The sequence below is a fragment of the Geospiza fortis genome, unplaced genomic scaffold (assembly GCF_000277835.1).
Source record: "Geospiza fortis unplaced genomic scaffold, GeoFor_1.0 scaffold353, whole genome shotgun sequence".
In the NCBI taxonomy this organism is placed as follows: Eukaryota; Metazoa; Chordata; class Aves; order Passeriformes; family Thraupidae; genus Geospiza; species Geospiza fortis.
This window is the reverse complement of record NW_005054473.1, coordinates 840,498-846,519: the sequence shown is the minus strand read 5'-3', so window position 1 is coordinate 846,519 and position 6,022 is coordinate 840,498. Positions and strand designations below refer to the sequence as shown.

The 6,022-nt window shown below is 50.4% G+C and overlaps 1 long non-coding RNA gene across 1 annotated transcript in view; it reads right to left on the bottom strand.

The window, feature by feature from the left end:
* Positions 1-598: 598 nt before the first annotated feature.
* LOC115948679 overlaps positions 599-6,022 on the bottom strand; it is a 6,580-nt gene continuing 1,156 nt past the window's right edge. Inside the window, exons 2-3 of the long non-coding RNA XR_004082471.1 lie at positions 1,649-1,912; positions 599-681 (exon numbers count right to left, since the gene is read on the bottom strand). This is a non-coding gene — a long non-coding RNA (uncharacterized LOC115948679). The remainder of the gene's footprint in view (positions 682-1,648; positions 1,913-6,022) is intronic.

Genomic DNA, 6,022 nt, shown 5'->3' with positions numbered 1-6,022 from the left:
GACCTTTCATCTCCAGACCCTGGCAGGGGCACCTGCCTGCACACAGCTCTGCTTTCTCTGTGCCTCCACATCTCCTGTAGCTTGCTTCCCTTTGGAAATACCTGGATAGAGGCATGGAGTCACAGATGGTTTGGGTTGGAAGGAATCCCAGAGACCCAGTTCCACCCCCCTGCCATGGACAAGGATATCTTCCACTCAGGGCTCCCCCATTCAACCTGGCTGTGATGACCTGGGTGTTTTCCACCCTCTGCTGTGGAAGATGTGGTTGCCTCCTTCAGGTCTGTCTTTCTGTAGCACCTCTGAGGAGGAAAGAGCAGTTTCACACCAGACCATTGCCTCTGATCCTGTATTTGCCTTCTCCTAAACCCCTGCTACCTCAGGGCACTGGGGATTTTGCCCACGAGTGCCTTCAATGTAACACATAATGTTGCATTTTTTCAGTGTCCATAAGCGTCTGCAAGGCTCCCATATTTAACACCAGGACTGACAAAACCCAGGTAGTTTTCTCCCCGGTTTCCCCAGTTTCTTATTAAATGCCATTTCAGCATTCTCAGTTTCAAGGATGCCACCCTGTAATTTTATAGTATTAAACACAGACCTGAGTTTGACTTTTCAGCTTTTCCACCTTCCTTTGAACAACTTTAAAACTGTTTTCTGGAAGACTTCTGGACCTTGGGTTCCCTGCCACAAAATAGCTTGGGTTACATCCTTTTCTTTTACAAACCTTTACAAATGACAGCAATTAAATCGAGCATCCTTTTATGTCGTTACCCCTGTCAGTAGGTAATGCCTGGCAGTTTTTCATCACAGGTTATCTCCTGGGCAGATTTATCCTCTAACATTGTTATTTCTGGCTATAACCAAGCACTAAAATGAAAATATTTTCCAGAATACAGACCCCATCTTCTGCCAGTCATGCCTCATGGCTATAAAGTATTTTGGATTAAGTCTCTATATATAACATGATATTCTGGTGATGGTTCCACCTTTTATTTGCTGTATATCTAAATAGCCTTTCAAAAAACCCTTTTTTTTTTTTTGAAACATAGAGTAATAGTTTATATATTTGATTGTCACATTTCTCTACATTCTGGAAAAGTAGTGGTACTCAGTCAAAGGTAGGACTTGGTGATCTTGGAGGTCTTTTACAACCTTAATGATTATATAAGTCTATAAATCAGGAAATCCTTGTTTTTATTTAAAATAAATATAAAATATATTGTTTTATTTAAATTTGCCTTATTTTAATTTTTTTCCTTCCTGCCTCTCTATGATCCTACTTATTTACCAAAACAAATTTTTCAAGAAGACTTGACATCTTTGCAGTCCCCAAGAAGACTCTTTTGTGAACTTTATTTTCCTAAAAGTTACTTTTAATTCTGAACCTGGGTTCAAATTAGCTGTTGAACAAAATATCCCAAATTTTCTGCTCAATTCTACAGTTCTAAATCTATTTTAAATGCTTCAAAAGTGCCTCTTCTCTTTAATTTGTTCCCATGGCTACCATTCAAAAGTTTCATTCATTTTCTGAGCGGAGAACTCTCCAAATCGTTACTGCAATCTACCAGTTGACTTTCCCTTCTTAATCTAGCAGAAGGCTCTAAACCCTCAGACTATAGACATTGCAGCAGCAATGAAACAGGGTTACCTTCCAGCCCTTGATCCCCGATGCTCGGCGCAGCCCCTCCCCGCAGAGCTGAAATCCTCGCCTGGAGCTGTTCTGCGCCTCTGCTCGTTCCTGGGCTCCCAGCGCAGGAGGATGCTCGGCTGCCCAGTGCCACCCTCTGCCCTTCCTCCTCTCTGTTTCACCTGGTGCCCGGGAGCTCGGGGTTCCTACACACAGAATGCCTCAGGTGCAGGGCTCAGAGAGCTGAAGGGGAGAGGGAGCCGCTGGTTCCCCCTCCTCAGGTCCCTGCAACAGGATAAACAGGTTGAGTGAGGTGGGGCTGTCCCGTGTCACGTTTCAGCACGAGCCATCCAGGGCCAGGTACCCTCGGCAAGCGTACAGGGATGTAAAAGGTTATCTTTATTTAACTCTCTGCAGAGAAACCTCCCCACAGTGTCTCCGGTGGGGTGGGCAGGGTGAGGGCTGCAGCCAATGCTGGTGACTGGTGTAACTGGTAAAGGTGCTGGTTTGCTCTGGGATGCTGCAGGAGAGCTCTGAGATCCCTGGAAACTATCGAGTTATGGTACAGATCAGCGGGAATGTTGAGCTGAAAGACGCTGGGCAGCACCAAGGGCTCAGCCTGGAGGTGGGGTGTAAGACTAAATAAACTATTTAGTGCAATTCAACAGCGAGGAGCCCCTGTTGCTCTCACCCTTCCTCCTGAAGGACCAGACCTGCCTGTCCCCAGCCGGCAGAGCACTTGGGGTGACTGGGAAAGGCAAGGAAGGACAGAGGGAGGCCCTTGGTGGTGACAGGCTGCAATCACAGATATCCATGGGGTTTCTGGCTGTTCACACACCCTTCACAGAGGTTAGAAAAATCCCCTATTGGGAACAGTTCCTCCATCCCTGCTGAGCTGGGGCACATTAAGTAGGTGATAATAAGTGGTCCCTGAGTGGGAGGGCCTGCTCTCCTCTGGAAAGTGCTACTCCAGACAATTTATCATTCAAACAAAGAGGGGAAAAAGGGTTAAACACTGCCCAGCCTCCCCAGCCAGTGGTGGCTTTGGTTATCTGCAGCATGGCTGCAGGGCTACATGGTGCCTGTACATGTTTGGGGATCAGGAGTTAAGTGTTTAAATGATAAGTGATATCTTAAAAACATAAGTTTAGCAATGAATCTTTACCGACAATACTATACTATTAGTTAATAGGCAGAATTAACTCACTGGCCTGGGGCCAAGCCCGTCACAGCCACAGCCAGAACAGCTGAAACTGCTTTTCACTTGGGTTTTGCTTTTACCGGATTTTCTGCTGCAGGGAGACTTCAATTTCTGTAAAAATATGCTCATGTCTTCCTCCTCCCAACTTGCCCCTGTAAGCTCGAGGTTCCTTGGAGTCCAAGGGATTCAGCCAGGACCTGGAAATCTTTCCTCTTGCATGCAGAGGTGGGACCAAGGGTGCCGATTCAAGACCAAGGGTGCTGATTCTCTTCAGGGCATCTCTCAGTGGCTCTGGACCAGCTCCCTGTCTGCTTTTGGTGGGACTTTACAGGCAGATTTACTCTAGGTGCCAGCATGGGACTCACTCCCCATCTCTCCCATCCCACATAAACCTCCCTCTCCCTCAGCTGGAGCATTGAGACTGACCAAGTAGCTTCCTTGGACCAAAGAAGCATCTCCTGAATCTTTCGGGTAGCTGAGGCTCCTAGGAATCACCAAAGATGACTGCACTGAGCCTTGAGTCTGTGCCTGACAGCTCTGTGTCACCACTTGCTGCTTTCCTTTGTGCTTCCCTTGACTCCCAGCTGTCACCTGCTGCACCTCTTTAACCTCACAGAGGGTGAGAGGGAGCCACCTCCTCCAGGTGTGATGAGCCAAGGATTTCATATGCAAATGACCTTTTTCTTTCTGCATCAGGAACTGAAAATGCAGCATTAAATGTGTCACCATCAAACCTGTTTTAATGTCCCCCTAGATGTCATCTGTCCTGGCTCTGTTAGCCTGGGAACCATCTTTTGATGTAAATCAAAATGTGGGTGCAGCTGGAGGGGTGGTTGTCCCATTTTTGTGACCCCATCAAGGCTGTACATGATGCTCTCTGCAGCAGTGCTGCCCCAGGGTTACTTGTGGGCAGCAAGGACCAGCGAAACCAGTGTAACTTGACTTCCAAATGGCCACATCCAAGCTGCCTGACCGTGGCCATGTCCATGTGACACAGTTCCAAGGCCACTTGTCACCAGATGGCAGCAAGGAGAGCATCAGCTCGCAGTGTGGCTGAGGACAGCAGTGAGGATGCACAGTGCTCCCTGGTCCACGGCCAGCCTCCACTGAAGCCACTAAATCTGGTGCAGAGTGAGTGGAAGGTGCAGAGAAGGACATTGCAGGAGGCCTGGAGTCCCTTGTCATGGCATGGTGCTTTGCAGCACTTGCTGGTCTGCTCAGATACTGAGGCACGGTGACCAGAGGAGCTTGTGGGATTCAGGTCAGAGGGTGGATACTGGGAACAGCAACTGTGTGAGGGTGGCAGTGGAACCTTGGCAAGCCTTCCCATGGATGCCAAAAAATGCAACAGTCATAGAAAGCCCTTCCTGGGAGCAGAGTGAAGGTGTGAGGTGGGACCAGTGCTCACAGTTCATGACTGGCCGTGAAGAGCATCTTCAGGGCACAAACCAGACTCCAGAGAGCATGAAAGAGCTTCAAAGTCAGTGCAGCAGCCAGACAAGTCTGCGTAGCCCAAGGTCCATCTCCATCAGCAACAGCCTAAGGGGGGAGCTCAAAAGAGATGAGAGAAGGTCTCCAGTGACTGTTCCCTTGGGACAAAATTCTCATTGTGTCTGGCAGTGCAGTCCTGGAGAGCTTCAAGAAAATCCTGAGGGTCTGGGTGGGCATGGGCAAACATACAGGGCTGCTGCTCTTGGACTCCAGACTTCCATTTTGGAGAACTGATGGATCCTCGGGAACATGCAGGACACAACAGCCCTGGGGTCCGGGAGGACTGAAATGAGGAGATTATGAGTTTGTAAATGGTGAATGCTTTCAGCCATCTGATGGGAAATGCTGGCTGCTCCAGAGCAGCAGGGAGTGAGGGGTGGCTGGGAGCGGGGGAGCCTGGTACAGGGCTGGAATGGTAGGCAACTGCTGGGGATCCTTGGGATTCTTGCCCTGGAGAAGAACACATCTGAAAGAAGAAGAAGCAAGACCACTGGCTGTCCTGGCCTTCAGCCTCCTTCCTCAATGCAAGAGTGACCCTGAAAGAGCTTCTAAAGATGAAAGCTTCTCCACACATGATGGAGCTGGGCCACAGGGTTATCGTGTTGGACGTGGGGCCAACCTGGATGAGCAGCAACATCTGCAGTGACAGGAAGTCCCAAAGCAGACCAGAGCCTGAGCTGGGAAGACCATTTGGCTCATGCATGTGCCAACATCATCACAGAGCTGTGACCTCCACTAACCACTCCTGTGGAATCATTTCCTGTGGTGGGTCAAGGCAGAGAACCCAATGTGCTCAAGCTGCAGATGCATCAAAGGGAAAAGAAAAAGCACAGTGGAAACTAGACTGTTTTTTCCATGTCCTTCCATGGGCAGTTGAGGGACAGGAATCCATCCTCGAAGTGCAGTGGGTCTTCAGCTCCTGGCCTATGAACCCGGCACAGCTTGTGCAGAGATCCATGTGCAAGGTGTGACCTCCCTAGGAAGATCTTCCAGGACACAAGTGCTTCCTGCAGGATGCACCTGAACCTTCTGCCCAACCAGCAGACACTGGGACACAGCTATGGCGGGTACTGCTGGGTACAACGTGGATACTGGAGAGGCGAGGAGAAGACGTCAGGTGGCAGGGGGGACCTCCTGGGATAGAGAGTCCTGGCAGCAGCCACATGTCATAGATTCACAGAATGGTTTGGGTTGGAAGGGACCTTAAAGACCATCTGGTCCCAACCTCTCTGGCATGCCCTGAAGAGGGTGTGGATCATGAGGTGCCCACAGGGCAGATGTGGTTCCCAGGCATCAGGGAGGTTGGGGCCTGTTGAGCGCTGCAATGCAGAATTGGAGCTGGGTCTCACCTTGCACGTTCTAGGAAGGTCCTTCTTGGCCCCAGCAGTGTCAATGGGGCTTGTGACCAAGTCACAGCTGCTCCACGTGGGAAGTAGGGGGATTCCTATTCTCTCCTGGGTGGCTGCGGGGGGATGGTGGAGGAGAAGGGTGCGGGGGCTCAGGGCTGCCCACAACAAGCCTCGGATTTACCAACTCCTTGGATTTTTGTTTCTTTCTTTATATCCTGCTGTACGCGTCCCCTTCTCCAGACGGGAATCTCCTCACGGCCCGGCCCCCGGCTCCGGTGGGCAGCTGCGGGGGTTCAGCCCCGGGGGGGAGATGCCCGGCCCGTGGCCGCGGGCGGTGCGAAGGGCGCGGCGGCG